This window comes from Strix aluco, chromosome 6 (assembly GCF_031877795.1).
Source record: "Strix aluco isolate bStrAlu1 chromosome 6, bStrAlu1.hap1, whole genome shotgun sequence".
Lineage (NCBI taxonomy): Eukaryota > Metazoa > Chordata > Aves > Strigiformes > Strigidae > Strix > Strix aluco.
In genome coordinates this window covers 9,382,137-9,399,285 of record NC_133936.1, presented here as the reverse complement: position 1 = coordinate 9,399,285, position 17,149 = coordinate 9,382,137, and positions in this window count along the sequence as shown.

Here is a 17,149-nt window from a genome sequence, read left to right as displayed (position 1 = left end):
GAGAGTTCACCTTCCCCTCTACATTTCATTACATTAGCTAAATACTTGTTTCCAGTCATCATAGAAACAGTCCAACAAAGGCTAGCACTCTGAAGTTCAGTGGAGAGAATGATTCATAGTGTAATATACACCTACAAATAGTATTTTTTTTCCTATGCGTTCCCTGAAGCCGTCCCACACAGCAGATCCATTGAAAAATTGTCTTTGGTTTCCAGAACACAGCTAAAATACAGGAAATTCCACCAAGGTCTTCCACAGACTAACACATGTTTTATCGTGCCATTTTCTTTTATGTAAAGATGTCTCAATCTTAGATGAATACAATAGGGAAGGTAACAATGATGAATTAAAATATGAATGCAGCAAATAATTATTTTTTTCCTCTGAAGGAGTAACATAGTGTTTTTCTTAGATTTCTCCACTAACAACTATTTTTACTGGTTTCCTCCTACAGCTCATCTTCACCTGGGACAAGGTAAGGTGGGTCCAACACCCAGAGCAGAACTTCACCAAATAGCTCTTGCATCTTGTCTAGAAATTCTCATTTTTTAGAGGAAAACATATACAAGTGGGAGAAGGAAATGTCTACAGTTTTGCTTATAAACAGCTTAGAACAATGGGGCCTCTGATCTCAGATGAGGCCTTGAGTGCTTTGCCATGCAAATAATAAATTCATTTTTCTCATGAAGATGTGTCGTTTTTTAGGACACTGGGACTTTCTCCAATCATGTGACAATTTCTCATTTCAGATTAAGGTACAAACACTTTCATGGATGTATATGCTTGTACAAACGAATTGCTTTAGTTTAAACATTTCACTAGTGAAAGTCACAGAAATATCGATGCATAAAATTTTGCATATATTTCCAGTATTAGTCAGATATTTGTTGCACCTCTGAGAGCACATACCCGGGGTAATGAGGAGCATTCCCATTTTGATCTTTTTATATTCTGTGGTGTGTCTTGTCTGATTTATTCACATATCAGACTCCAGTCACTGTACTATTGAGAAGCTGCTAAGCCCCAGAAACAGGCTGTAATAAGGTTTTCAAGCACCCGATGTAGAAAAACAGAACAGCTGTTTATATATTCTGGGAAGTTTTGCAAACATGGGTTAAACATGCAGTATCCATAAGATGCGGATCATTTTATTTTACAACACCAATAGTAATAACAGTATGAGATTTTTTGCTTTATTTTGTATCATAGCAACTAATGAAGCCATTACTTTTTTCTGAATTCAGCTTACTAATAATTTCAGTGGAAAACTTATACAAAACACTTCACCAGAGGCATCCCTAATGTTCCGCCAGTAAATAACATATTTCATTTATAAACCTGTTTTCCGTCCCACTTGGCTGGTCCTTTAGAAGCCTGTCAATAGACTAGGGAAATCCAATTTTCGAACTCAGCTAAATCTCATTTTCAAAAGTGACTTCAATGCTCAGAACTTGTCTTCAGTTCAGTCAAAGATATGATTGCAATTCAGACAGGCATCTCCGCACCAGATAACTCTGCAAGGTACTGATACTGATACTCCTGCCACAGCACAGGTGCCAGCTGGGAAAACTTGCACTAAATCCTGAGTAGGTCTCTGACCCCTGCCTGGGCTGCCATGGTTATATTGCTGTCAGATGCTTAACGCTGTCTTTGGTCTCACTATGCAAGCTGCAGTCTGAGTTTTGCCCTTCACAGATTGGGTGTCCTCATGCATAATTTTACATTGCTACGTTTTACCTTATGCTTGCAATGGGCAAAAAACTATTACATAGCTAGGATCCCATGGAAAGTCAACAAAATCTGACTTCCTGGCCAGGCCCACTTTAAAAACATTAAATGATGATCCTTTGCACAATCATAATTTCTAACACATTTTAAAATGTACAATATAAAACTTAAGAAACTACTTAAGTACCATTGTATAAAAGGCTGGAAGAATCCAACTAATCAGTCAAAAATGGTTGAACCAAACACATTTCTAGCACATATGGAGAATTTTTTGCCTTTTAGTAGGGGTGTTAAGCAAAGAGCTGAGTTTACCGCTGAGCTGTATATTACTACATTGCAAGAACCACGGCAACAAAACATAACCCCTTCACAGCTGGTGGGTTTAGTGCCTCTGGGTAAAGTTTACTCTAGTTCAGTAAGTCCTGAATGTGAGTAGGTGTTAACAGTTACAGTAACTTTTAGAAGGGAAAAGCACATATATATAATACAAATCCACTCCTCATTTTGTTCAACAAAACATTTAAGCATGTGTATAGGCCCCTTGAGGCTCCAGTAGGAATGCTCTTGTGCTGAGAATTACATTACTGAATTACAGTATCACGGAAATGTACCAAGCTAAAAAAAAAAAAAAAAAAAAATGCAGATCTTTTGCAGGCAATATTTTCACTCACAGTGAAATCTTAATGGGCAATGCCAAACTAGCAAAGTCCAGAGGGCTGGTAAACCTTAACTCATTATGTAGGTAAGAGACATTACGAATTCCTTGGAGGGAGTTTTCTCATTTAGCAGCTACAAAATTTTAAGGAAATCTGAAACATTATGAGGAGAAATAATAAGTCATGAGAAAAAGAAATCTGTAACCAATTGCGTAATTTTATCTGGAGCTGCGTGCAGTATGTTAGCAGTTCAGAAAGAACTCGGTGCAGATATAAGACCACAAGAATAGGTAAATGCAATTCCATAGAAGAATTCTTTAAATAAACAGATGTCACAAAAAGCTACCACATGCCATTTTCTGTACTTGGCAGAGAACTTTCAGATGATTAAGCAGTTGAAATTGATTTCTGATTTAATTACTTGAATTCCTGATTCTCAGAACATTCACTCTTACATACAGTAAAATGACCTCATGACCGAGCATTAGGACCAAATGATATCATGCCTGAAAAAAGCTGTAGCACTTCACCTTGCTAGAGATTGCCCACTGAAATGAGAAAACAGTAAATTTACTAAATTGTTTGAGGAGTACTCACTGATAATACATATAGCCAGCATCTTTTCTTCTGCTAGGTTTTAAACGATACTGTCAAGCTGCTATGTATTTTCTCATTTTAAAAAACATTTTCTTTTTCTCCCAGTCTTATTTCCAGAACCCTGTGGAAGTCAGTTGCTTCCCTAGCCTAAAAAAACCCCTATAGTATTTCTTGCATTTTATTATGTGCATGTGAATGATTTATTACTGCAGGATTGCTCTTAAGTACAGATTGATGCTTAGAATTCTCCCTAAGTTTATGAAATAACTTGATTGCAATTCCAGAATTTTCAGTATACTGATGATTTTAAAACTTCCACTTATCTAAGTGGTGTTTTAAACATGCAATAATTTCTAGAACATTCTTTTATAAAAGTATTCCGTAAAGTGATAAGGAAAGGTCAAACTGGTGAGTATTAAAGCTGCTACCATTATTTTAAGAAAATGTCATGCTAGGAACAAATGAGGTTATTACATGTTAATCATTGTACAAAACAGACACCTTTCAGAAAATATTTTTCCCTCTGATCAAAGAAAATTTGTAATTCCAAAAGAAGGGAAGAGAAACCTCCTCATGAGTTTAGTGATTAAAAAAACCTCATCTGCTTTGATCTTCTCAGGAGGAAGGTGTTACGAGACAGTACATTCCCCTCTATTCTGTTTGACAGCCCAAGCCTTAGCAGAATCTGTTCTATTTTCTTTGGAATCATCTCAAGATGCTGAAAATTTCTCTCTATGGAGGAAACTTCAAGTCTCTCAAGAATAAATATGTCAACATGTAGTACCAGGAGGAGCTAAAAGGAAACAAGAGAAGCCTTACACAAAGGCAGCTGAAGGTTTGACAAGTAATTTGTTGATGCTGCTTGTTGTGGTATTGAATCAGGAAAAGCTGGACTTTTCTAATTCAGTCTCCTGCTCTGTCAAATCTAAATATCAGCTCTTCACAAAGAACATAAGACCCTACTCAAGACCTTATGGCTTGGCTGAAGACTTTAAACATGAAAAAATCTGGCTGTTGCACACTGTTCTTAGATTACTGAAACTTTGGGGTCACAGTCTGCTGTTAATGAGTGGTGCTTGCTTTGATTTTTATGATCAAGGAAATATATTCATTTATACTCTTTTGACTGCCTTCAAAATATCAACAGAAATGCCAAGGGTATTAGGTCAGACTTCTTTTAGAAAACTCAGTGTCTGTTGACAAGGGACAGAATACTCTCCAGTGAACCCTATTTAATGTAAATTGAGAGAAACTGCATGTTGAAATGATATATAGCCTTGTATCTGAACTTTACAGCATCAAGTGTATAAAACAAACAGCTTCTCTTTGTGCTCACCTTTGATATGCCTCATTGATGGTGATGGGAGTTCAACACAAGGACAATTTAGATGCCATCCAGAAGACAGGGATGCAAACCAACAGCTTTTTCATTTGGCAGTTTTCTACAAAGCCTTGTAAGAGATTCAATGCTACCTTCAATAAATGTGTTTTAGCGTCAAAGAGACTCAAACTTGCCTCGGTTTCAGTTGTGAGCACATCCAGTTCTCAAGTTCTACCAAACTGACCCATAAAGGCTCTCTGCAGATCCCTACAAGCCCTGAAACACTATAGTAGTCTTCATACAGCAAAGCCCTATGAACAGAGAACTGCTTTGCACATACAGAATTATTTTTGCAGCCGCATTGAGCAAGGTTGTAGCTGCAGGAAAGCTGCAGAGGTATCCTCTTCTCACAGAAGGGCTCCCTGTGCTGGACATTCTGCATAGCAATAAGGAGTGAGGAGCACCAAGGTCAAAGCTTTGAACATCAAGGTCAGAGAAGGAGAGGGAGGAGAAACCAGGTACTGGAGCTGGTATTTCCCTGCAGCCTGTGGAGAGGACCCCACTGGAGCAGATATCCACACTGCAGCCCATGGACGACCCCACGCCAGAGCAGGGGGAGATTCCCTGAAGCAACCCTGGCTGTGGAGAGCCCATGCTGGAGCACATGCTCCTGACAGGAGCTGCAGCCCAGCTCCAAATTAAGTTGATTTTCCACAAGTCGAGTCTCTCTGTCCATGTCAATAATTGGTGAGTGATCTTCTGATCTTCATTTCAGCCCACAAGCTTTTTCACCTTATTTTCTCCCCCCAGACAACTGCAGAGGGGGAGTGCGAGAGCAGCTGGGTGGGAGTCTGGCAGCCAACCAAAGTCAATCCACCACAATACTACTTCAGGTAATTCAGACATTTGATTTGTGAGGGCAGCATGCTCCCCAAATATACCAAGAACACTCTGTACACATTAGTATTTGCCATTCTTGGATGTCTTCTTTATGAAGGAAGACTGAAAGAGAAGCCAGAATGTGTCAGGTAGCATAATGCAACTGACTCTTGGAAAGAAATGATTAAAAGATTTGTAGTTTTTATGCTTTTACCCTCTCAGGAGGATAATTATTCTGTTTCATTGAATAGTCAATCTAGTTGTTTTCCACAATTATTTATGTGTTAATGTTTCAGAATGAGGTAAAGAAAACAGAAGTTGAGACCTAGTTTGATTTTTCTGATAGTTAACAATTTGTTTTAGCTTCTGGGAAGGCTGAAAACATACCATGTGGAGCCAAATACCTCTGAATCTGACAGCTACTTCCCAATAATTTCTTTAGCTAGCTTTTAAAAGGTTCAGAAGCCACCAAGCAGTTCTTTCACTGAGCTGACTTGCTCTGACCTTAAAGACCTGAGAAAAGCATCTATTTACAAAGTAAATGTGTTTTCACCCATTCAAAGAGGACAGGAATCAGAATGTAATGTTCAGTTGGAACCATGAAAAGTTAGCATAAAATCTGATGAAACAAGATGAATGTAAAGAAGGAACTGTTAATTTATACTTTTAAGATTTTCTGTATGTGGGAGACAAGAATAATTGGCATGGAAAGTCCAAAAGATTACTTAAAATTTATTTTGAAGGTGTACATACCCGAGGCAAAAAAGTTAGCGACACTTTTCTTAAACTTGTAAGCTGCCAAGTCCAACTCTCCTTTGCAACATCATCCAAGAAATCTTGCCCTAGGCACACGAGGACAAAAAGCCTTTATAAATTTCTCCTACCTAAAAACTGTAATGTCAGCCTCTCCCTCAAATTTAATTCAAACAATTATGGAAACCATGAGCTGAGAATTGTCATTTATGAAATATGTGCAGACTAGCATAGCAAAAGGCTTTATGTTTCCCATTAATAGTATGACATGCACTGCCACATGCCTGGTCTTCCCTCAAAATTTAAATGAGACCAAACACTGAGATAGTTTCAAACCATGTCTCATGAGCCCAGTCCTGTCTTCAGTTACCAAAGAAGGCGGCAAAGAAGTCATCAAGGAGGAAGACAAGGAGGCGATGCAAAGCTTGGCTGAGAAACTCTGACAAGCTGCGCAATTCAGGTCCTGGTCAAGGTAAATAGGTCTTCCCAAAAGGTCAGTAAAGTCCACAGGTATCACAAGGAGTTGGAGTACTTCTGTCTTGGAGAAAAGGGGGTTTGGAGCTTGTGGGAAGGGGAGGCAGTTGGTTTGGGTTGTTCTCTCTTCATTCTGCCCCCCCATCATTTCTTCTCATCTGAGAAATTTGTGTAGCCTATTTCACAGCGCTGCTGCTGTGGGCAGAGGTGGAGGCCTGGAAGTGGAATGGTTCAATTTGGTTCTGCTGGGATATTTATTTTCATGAGATGGTAGTCTAATGATGGACTGTAAAATACTGCTGAGCAAATTTCTTTGATTGTTAATTAGCTATTATTAGGATGACTGGAGTCTGTTATCCAGGCAATTATTTTTTTTTTAAAGAAAAAAAACTAAATGAAAATTCATAGGGGTTTATATATTTGCAATACTTACATTAGTATGGAGTCATTTTCTGCTTTAAATTGAACATATTTTAAAGATAAAGTGGTCATTCTGACATTTAGAAAACAATACAAAAGATTGATCTGAAAAGCCAGAAGCCTAGACTTAGAACAGAACACTATTTTCTTCAACTCACAGCTAAGACCTTCAATTCTCTTATGATGGCGAAATTGTCATGAACAATATTTGCGTTGTTTTATTCTACTATATTTCAGCCTGAAATAACTCCAGCTTTTTATTAACTGCAAGACTGAGTCCTATTCATCAGTTAGGCAGGTGTATTGCCTGATAATGCAATAAGCTTTCCTGGATGTATGAGTTGTTTTATTTCTTTTATATCAGTAATCAGTTCCAAGAGCATAATAAAAACAAAAGGTTTATTTCTTTCTTACTGGTAGCAGAGTTGTAAATTATCATCCATCAACAATAACTGTTGCCATTTAATAAAAAAATAAACCTTTCCTTAATCTCACACGGAACATAATAGATAAGAATAAACAATTATATTAAAGTTGGTGCCAAAATGAAGGATTGCTGCAACTGAGGATGTTCAGTGATTTATGTAAATAACACACTTTGGCAACAAAAAGGAACTAATTCAGTTGTAATAAAATAGATAATTCAAACTTTTCTGAAATATAAATAGTAATAATCCTAACTCGTTCTCCAAGTATTTCAAAGACAAAAAATTGGTCAGAAACACAAACTAAATTTAAAAAATTCCAACAAAATCAAGGCTGAACGTTCTTAGTACTTCACCTGCAAAGTAGCTATAAGCTGTTCACCCAGGAAAACCTGAGGATCTCCAAAGAAGCGTTTCTCTTTCAGTCCTGCCCTGCTGAGCTCAGACTATCAGGCTGTTGCCAGAGTTCCTTCTTCAGTCTACTGCTGAGCTAAATGTCAACGTTAAATATCCAACGTGGAGATTGATACAACCCCCCACAGGGAGCTCCTTCACCTTAGGTTGGTAAGGGGATGGAGGAAGCAGAGCGCAGGACCAGACGATGCTGAGGAGCAGTTGCTAGATGACTGCTGCCTGCCCCAGAAACCTCATCCAGGAATGCGGCTGCAAGCTGAGGTTGGGAGGACAATGCCCACTGCTTCCTATAAATCCTGAAATTCAATACTGGCTTCTCTAAATACAGAAATATGCTAAATACAGTAAAGATGCATTACAACCCAGCAATAAAATTCAGAGAGATGCCTTTTTTTTTTGCTTAAGGTTTAAAAATGGAAAAAAATCTTTCCATTATCTCTTTTCTTGATATATAAGCATTATAAATCACTGGTACTCCATTAGTCTACACCGGGAAACCAATTTATGTGAGCAAATAATAACGCGATTTCATTACTTTTTATTTCCTCACAGAGCTGACCAACTTGAGGCCAAGGAAGATGCAGATGAGGGTCTCCACAGAGTAAAGGATAAAGATATATGGGCCAGAGAGGATGCCAGTGAGGATACACAGGCCAGTCAATTGCAGTGTACCATGCTCACAGGCAGCAGATTAATATCCACTCCTTCTCAGTCACCAATGAGAATAGACCATTAGAACAAGCCATTTGTGAGAAAGGGTTGCACAAAAAAATGTTAATAGAAGAGATAAATCTTTATTTCCTATCCCTAGTCACTTGATATAAATTAGGATTAAAGACTGGGAACTTACATCTCACTTCATTGACAAAAGTTCTCTTACACTGGCAAAAGTACTCTTACTAACACAGTTGTCTCTTCCAGCCCATTCCATAAGAAGTTTATTTCATTCCTCCCCTCTTCCACATTCTCTTTCCCTACTCTGAGTCTCTGGCAACCTAGGTAAGCAGCAGCTCTGTTGCTTTGGCCTTTAGGGCTCATCCTAAAAGGAAAGTTCTGCTGAGTCTGGTTTCTGAAAACACATCAGAGTCTGGGGAAAGCATAGGGTTCCATATGAGCACCTCCAAATTCTTTGACATGGATGTTCAAAGAAAAATTTGTAGGGAAAAAAACATCCTTACTGCAAACTTGTTTCAAGGATCAAGTATATAATTTGTCCTCTGCAAAGAGAAAAAGGCTCCAAACTTCTTTCTTAATGGGGCTTTACAGAAATAGTATAATGTACAAAGGCATCAACTGGTACTAAAAGGAGGAGAAATTAATTGCAAGCATTTGCTATAACAATGAGTTCAGCAAGACACCCAGTGTAACATTATAGGCTTTAGTATTTGGGCATGAGAAGTCAGACTTCATGAACTCAGTCATTATATATCCTAAGAAAATCATGACTTTCTTACTGAAGATGGAGAAGGGAGAGAATTTGTTAAATAGTCTCTGAAAATGATGCTATATGCTTCGAAGAGTAGCAACATAAAAGTTCTTTCATATTAACTGTAGCAATTCTTCAGTGCTGTAATAGCTTAACAAATATACTTAGGATTTTTACAACAAAGAAAAAGTGATAAGGCAATTAGTTACTACCCACAAAAAGCTTTGAAACTATTTATTCAATATACCATCAAAATTACACATTAGATTAGCAGGTTGTAAATGATGATCTAGCACAAACCTGAAATGATGGCTTTTTGCATCCCAGAGTGATAACATTATTCCCAGCTAGAAGGGAATAAAAATAGAAATTATTTTTTCATTGTGACCGTGAAAACTTTCAGTTACAATTCACATGCAGTTCAGTATTTTATGCACAAGTGAAGCAAGCAAGCAACATTTAAATGACAGAGTTATCAGTCTTTTTTGTATATTGCAGCTGTTTGGAAAGCCACAGGGCAAAGGCATTTATATATGAGATAAGCTCAGTCTGTAGAACAAATTAATGCTGGATTGTGAATTAAATGGCATGTCTTCGGACAGCTAATTAGCTTCGTGCTGCTCAATTAAACTTTGAAAGGACATGTTGTGTTTCTTGATGGAAGAGAAAACATTTCCAGGCTGTTTCACATTCTCAGTGCTTTCTGTTTCTTTGACCGAGAAGTCCAAGAAGAAAAATCCAGCAGCCTTACCAAAAGGTATCAAAGTCTAAACTACAAAGTATGCAACAAAGTTATTTTCAATAGTCCCAAAAACCTTTGATTTGATGTCAAATGACTTAAAAATATAAGCTAGGTGAGGTGGGAAGGAACTATAAATGTCTTCAATGCTTTTTAAACTACAAAAGGAGCAGGACTTCTCCAAGGAGAGGAGAGAAAAGCTGTATATTAGCTTTCAATGATTTGTTAATATTGCATCTTTCTTCAGTTCATCCAAAATTTTCCACCTCTTTTCTTCCCAGCTAGTATGCTAAGCATGTGTATCAAGCAGTAAAGACTCAAATGTCATTTGGGTTCCTCACTCAACAGCATGAAACAGACATTAAAGTTTCAAGTCTTGATTCACTAAGAATTATTTTCCTCTTGTTGTCATCCAAATCCTTTGAGACTTAAACAGTAAGTGAAAACCTTCCAAGATCAGGTTTCTCACAAGAACTTCAGTACTTCCGTCTTTTTTCTCTGCTGGTAGGAACTAGACGGCTGTCTAACTTCTCTTTTTCTGCTTGCCAACCTTAAGAGTACAAAAGCATGGTTAACTTGGCATGGAGAGGGAGTAAAAATAAATGAGATTCCTGGAAAGAAGTAATGGTTTTCAAATCTAAAGCCATAATGATTCAGGCTGCATTTATCTCTAGCAGCGGGATCTCTCTTGTAGGATGAGAGATCAAATTCTCTTTCCTAGTTAAATTTTCACTGCTCTGCACATTAATCTACCGTTGAGCTGCAAGCTCACATGCAGCATATAGAGTATTCATTCAATGTGAGCCAATAACCACCAAAAAGGAGAAACCTGTGATCAAATTCTGCCCTTTGGCATTGTGGACTTCATGGATCAGCAGTCTCTTATCAGACTTCTGTACAGGGGTATTTTCTTCAGCCTGAATCTTAAAGTTAAGAACATTTACTAAGTATTGTGGATTGTGAAATAAACAGACATCAGGCATTTCTGCCATAGATCACTGAAGATCACACTAAAAAGTAGGGTACAAGAGCTGAGAAAATTCTGAAGCTATGAAATGTTTTTTTCATCTGAGTCACAAGTTTTAGTACTTCTCCAAGCAAATTCTGACTTTGGGGAATTACACCCCAGAGGCAGATGTGGAAATCCAGTCCAAGGAAGGACTGTCACCTACTAACCTGCAGGTGTGAGTACACACTGCATGACATGACTATACCATAGAATGGTTTGGGTTGGAAGGGACCTTAAAGCCCATCCAGTCCCACCCCCCTGCCATGGGCAGGGACACCTTCCACTAGTCCAGGTTGCTCAAAGCCCCGTCCAACCTGGTCTTGAACCCTTCCAGGGAGGGGGTAGACACAACTGCTCTGGGCAACCAGTTCCAGTGTCTCACCACCCTCACAGTGAAGAACTTCTTCCTTACATCTAATCTAAATCTACCCTCTGCCAGTTTAAAACCAGTACCGTTTGTCCTACCCCTACACCCCCTGATCAAGAGTCCCTCCTCATCTTTCCTGTAGCCCCCTTGAAGTACTGGAAGGCCGCTATAAGGTCTCCCCAGAGCCTTCTCTTCTCTGGGCTGAACACCCCCAACTCTCTCAGCCTGTCCTCACAGGGGAGGTGCCCCAGCACCCTGAGCATCTTCGTGTCTTCCTCTGGACCCGCTTGAGCAGGTCCATGTCCTTCTTCTGTTGGGGTCCCAGAGCTGGACACAGCACTGCAGGTGGGGTCTCACAAGAGCAGAGTAGAGAGGGAGAATCCCCTCCCTCGACCTGCTGGCCACACTTCTCTTGATGCAGCCCAGGATATGGTTGGCTTTCTGGGCTGCAAGTGCACATTGCTAGCTTATAGACAGTTCTCCATCTACTACGACCTCCAAGTCCTTCTCTGCAGGGCTGTTCTCAACCTACTCATCGCCCAGCCTGGATTTGTGCTTGGGATTGCCCCGACCCATGGGCAGGACCTTTCCCTTGGCCTTGTTGAACTCCATGAGGTTTGCACGGTCCCACCTCTCCAGCCTGTCCAGGTCCCTCTGGATGGCACATCCCTTCCCTCCAGCGTGTCGACAGCACCACACAGCTCAGTGTCATCAGCAAACTTGCTGAGGGTGCAATTCGATCCCACTGTCCCTGTCACCAATGAAGATGTTAAACAGCGCCATTCCCAACACTGACCCCTGAGGAATGCCACTCGTCACTGCTCTCCAGCTGGATATTGAGGTGTTGACCACAACTCTTTGAGTGCAACCACTCAGCCAATTCCTAATCCCCTGAGTGGTCCACCTATCAAATCCATGTCTCTCCAATTTAGAGACAAGGATGTCATGTGCAACAGTGTAACATGTTTTGCACTAGTCCAGGTAGATGATGTCAGTTGCTCTTCCCTTATCCACCAACGCTGTAACCCCGTTGTAGAAGGCCACCAAATTTGCCAGGCAGGATTTGCCCTTAGTGAAGCCATGTTGGCTGTCACCAATCACCTCCTTATTTTCCATGTGCCCTGGCATAGTTTACAGGAGGATCCACTCCATGATCTTGCCAGGCACAGAGGTGAGACTGACTGGCCTGTAGTTCCTCAGGTCTTCTTTTTATCCCTTTTTAAAGATGGGCATTATTTTTCCCCTTTTCCAGTCAGCGGGAACTTCACTGGACTGCCACGACTTCTCAAATATGACAGATAGTGGCTGAGCCACTTCATCTGCCCGTTCCTTCAGGAGCCACGGGTGGTTCTCTCAGGTCCCATGGACTTGTGCACCTTCAGGTTCCTTAGATGTCCTCGAACCTGATCTTCCCCTACAGTGGGTGGTTCTTCATTCTCCCAGGCCTTTGCCTTCTGTGACTTGGGTGGTGTGGCTGGAGCACTTGCTGGTGAAGACTGAGGCAAAAAAGTCATTGAATACCTCAGCCTTCTCCATATCCTGGGTAACCAGGTCTCCCTTTTCCTCCTGGGGAGGGCCCACATTTTCCCCAGTCTTCCTTTTTTCACCGATGTACCTATAAGAGCTTTTCTTGTTGCCCTTGATGTCCCTGGTCTTGGTCTTCCTAACCTGACCCCTGGCTGCTCAGCCAGTTTCTCCATATTCCTCCCAGGCTACCTGTCCTTGCTTCCACCCTCTGTAGGCTGTTTGTAAGCATTTAAGCTTGTCCAGGAGCTCCTTGTTCATCCATGCAGGCCTCCTCGTGTTCTTATGTGACTTCCTCTTTGTCAGGATGCATCACCGCTGAGCTTGGAGGAGGTGATTCTTGAATACTAACCAGCTTTCTTGGGCCCCTCTTCCCTCCAGGGCTTTATCCCATGTTACTCCACCAAGCAGATCCCTGAAGAGGCCAAAGTCTGCTCTCCTGAAGTCCAGGGTAGCGAGCTTGTTATGCACCCTCCTCGCTGCCCTAAGGATCTTGAACTCCACTGTTTCATGGTCACTGCAGCCAAGGCTGCCCTTGAGCTTCACACTGCCCACCAGCCCCACCTTGTTGGTGAGAACAAGGTGCAGCATAGCACCTCTTCTCATTGGCTCCTCTATCACCTATATATATATACACATATGTACACATGTATATGTATTATACATAGCATTAAAGTGGGCCAGTATAAACCTGCATGCTATTCTGGCACTTCAGAGAGATTCTCCTGACAGAAACAGATAGAATAGCTGCATATCAAGACTATTTTTTTGTAACTATACTTTTAAAGATTTGTGCTTCCAATGTCCCAGTTTAGTGTTATACAGCTACAGTGGTATACAAGTATATAAATATATGTATTCTAGACGTAAAAATATGGAACGTACACTCATCTGTAAAGACCACGACAGAGAACCCCTTTTATATACATGCAGTTTTTGTACTTTATTTTCTTTCTTAAATCTGTTTTGTCTGAAGAAAGCATCAAGTGTTTCTGCTCTTGTAACTCTCGTTCAAGGAGGAAAGAAAAATTCCTCAGGGTTAAGTAGGAAAGTTTGAAATCAGAGGTTAAATACACAGCTAGCAATACCAAGAATGCAGTAGTTTTTGAGCTCAAATGAAAACTCATGCAGAAGACACCAGGAAACATTTACAGTACCTTAACAACCATTTTCAAAGTGTTGTTTTGAATTTGTTAGATGGCTATTCAATCTGTTACAGATATTCCAATACAGTCAACATTTAAAATTTTAAAAATTCAAAATTTTAAAATTTAAGCTATACATGACATCAAGGGTTTCATTGTGGCTTTCCTCAAATTTTAACATCAATTAGCTCTTGAAGCTTCCCTACTAGCCTTGAAAGAGGAAAACAAAATGGCAACAGGTACAACTGACAGGCACAAGTCCCCATGCTGATGGACAACCGTGGTGCCACAAACAGAACAAAGCAGCCTGTTCTCTACATAGAGAAATGAGTCTGAGTATACTATCACCTGGTGTTGAGAGCAGGTCTCACATAAATACATGAAGATTTCCCCCAAACCATATTTTCATTAGGAAACCTAATAGGATATATTTATCATGTCAGTAGCAAAACCAACCATTTCATTATTTAAATATCAGAAAGAGAAAAAAATATTTTTAGTCACCTCTCTTCTGTGACCCATGTCTCTGTGACAACCAAAGGGCTGAGACTCTTAAAGCCAGACAGGTGATTTAGATTTGCAGTTGCAACTACTTGCACAATGGATAGAATGTTCAAATCACAGAAGTGGCCTTGAAAATTTTAACAGTTATAGCTACTAAACAAATATTTTCAATTCTTTGGTTACTCTATTACATCTTTTTTTTTTTTTCTTTTTTTAAAGGCACCGTTAGCTTTATTTCTGACTGAATGCTCTCTCAACATTCATACCACCACATCTAATTAGGCAAACTCTGAAAACTCTGAACATACTTCAGATATGCCAGGCAGCATAAGCCTGTGCCCAACACAGAAGTGCTTCATATAGAAAGCTGTCAGAATTGAGAAACAGCATTTGTCTGAGCTGTATTTAGCATTCTCAGAGTGAATCTGATGTTGTGTCAAGAGTGAAGAATCAGTGAGAGCCGACCATGAAAGGAAGAGAGCTTGCTTTGTTCTGAGTCCAAGAAAACATTCTCACCGCTTCCTAAATTGTATATGAATTCTGCCCCACTTTGTTATTCAGAGCCCTTAATAGGATGGTTTTAAAGCAGGAATACTTCAAAATACACCAGCAATAGTTCTGCCACCATTAAATATTGTGCTATATTACCCCCACAAATTCTGTAGTGCCAGTTCCCTAATGCTACAAAGCCAGCAGGGAGGGGAACAGTAGCTCCTTGAGCACTGATTTCTAAGACTTTGCATAAGCTAAGGTCACATGGAAGGAAACCAGCATGCAGAAAAAGGAAAAGCAGGGGCAAGAATTAAACAGAAAACTCACAACTGAAACCCAACAACGTATTTTGGAAGAAACAGGAAATAAAATTTTTGTGTAACGTAAGAAATAATACCAGGTGAAATGCTTCTTTCACAGGTATTTATCAGCCTCCAAGCACACAGCCCATATGTTTCAGTGCTGTCTACAGGGCACCTCTGGGGCAGCAGACACTTTCCTGTGCCCAGCACTGCACACTGCAGCGCAGTCTCAGCAATTTCTGCAATTGTGCCTGCACCGGTCCAGGCTGATGAACAAAACTGCCGCTTTCCTTAGCTTCCTCCCCCATACTCCTTCCCAGCAAAGCCCATCAGGCTTGGAAACCTCCCTCTGTGGGAAATGCAAGGCTGCGGGTAAGCTCTGATAGACATTTCAACCATAGTAGCCTGTGTGCTAAGATTAACGTCAGCAGAAACCTAGATAAAAGCTTGACTGTGTCAAATGCCAGAAACATTCCTTATTTCCTCTTTCATTATGAAAAATGATTTTTATCTTGGCTTTTCAGAAATACAGTGTGATTGCTCTTTCAATTAGCTTAGTGTTCTGTTTTCCATTAGTACAGTACAGAATAACTGTAACCCATTGTACCATCACAGGGCTTTTTTCAAAGACACTGGTTTACAGCGGAAAAGGGATTTTGTGTTTCTTGCCAGTTACAAAATTGCTAAGGTAAAGCCAGGAAGCAGACACGTTAGCATTCATTTCATCTTCAGCTCCTTCTATTTCCCCAAGAAGGCTGCAGCAGGCAGTTCAACATAAAAGAAAGTGATTAAAAATTCCACACCCTTGAAGCAATCATCATAAAACTGATAACAAATTCAATTTTCAAGTTGCTTAATACAGCCTTCTCTCAACTAACACAGTTATCCTAACTTAAGGACCTTTTAAACTAATGACCTGTAAGGAACAGGGAATATTTCATGTGAATCTGTGCAAAATTTGAAAAACTGCTCTGTACTCTGATTTTCTGCATGTCTTAGTACCATTAGTAGTCTCTGAGCATCCCTCTCTGCCATGGAAACTTACAGTAAAGAACAGGGTGATTCATAATGCAACACAAACGGTTAAGTACATTTGAACTCAGAAATACTAATAAGTTGTTGGTCATATATTTAAAAGTCATGCATAAGTAATGTCTTACAACTCCTGTTCAAATATTACAATAGGTAAAATAATGAAAGTTTACTTAACTAAACCACCTAGGACCAGAACATATAACAAATTAACTTAGGACTTTGTTTCTGGATGGGAGTTATGATCATTTACATCTCATAGCTCTTTTTCAAATACAACACTTGCTTTAAAAAAAAAAAAAAAAAAAAGACTTTACAGAAAATAGTGGCATGAACTTACATTAAAAATGAGATGTCCAGATTTGTCCAGCTTAGTGACTATCAGTTACACTGTTGAGAAGATAGTTTCTAAAAAGCTTGCTTCCCTGAATAAGAAAACACACATAAATCCATCTGCAGTAAGTCTAAATATCAAATGGAAGCTAAATGTTTGTCTTCATCAGCCCCATTGGAAGACAGTGGCCTAGATTTCTAAAAAGCTTTGTGAAAAACAGCTACACAGAGGTACAGAGAGATCAGTCACACATGGTCTCGGGTGATGACACTGGCCTTACTGTCACCTGCAGCCCCCTCCCACTCCAGGCTAACTCACACCCAGCACAGCCCTGCAGCAAACAGGGGTTCAGCCTCAGCTAAACCAGCGTCTCAGTCAGCTGCTGGCATATTTTCTGGCCCACACAGTCCATAAAAACAATTCACTCAGACAAGACTTTCCTGCAGTAGAGAACTACAAGCACTGGACACAACACTTGGGCAAGCGTAAAGTGACAGCCAAAGCTCCCAACCCGCATCTTAACAGAAAGGCTTCGAGTTACCCAGTTTTGCCTAATATTCAGATTCCACTGTACTACTCAGTGACAGAGTTAAAATGCCTGCACCCTG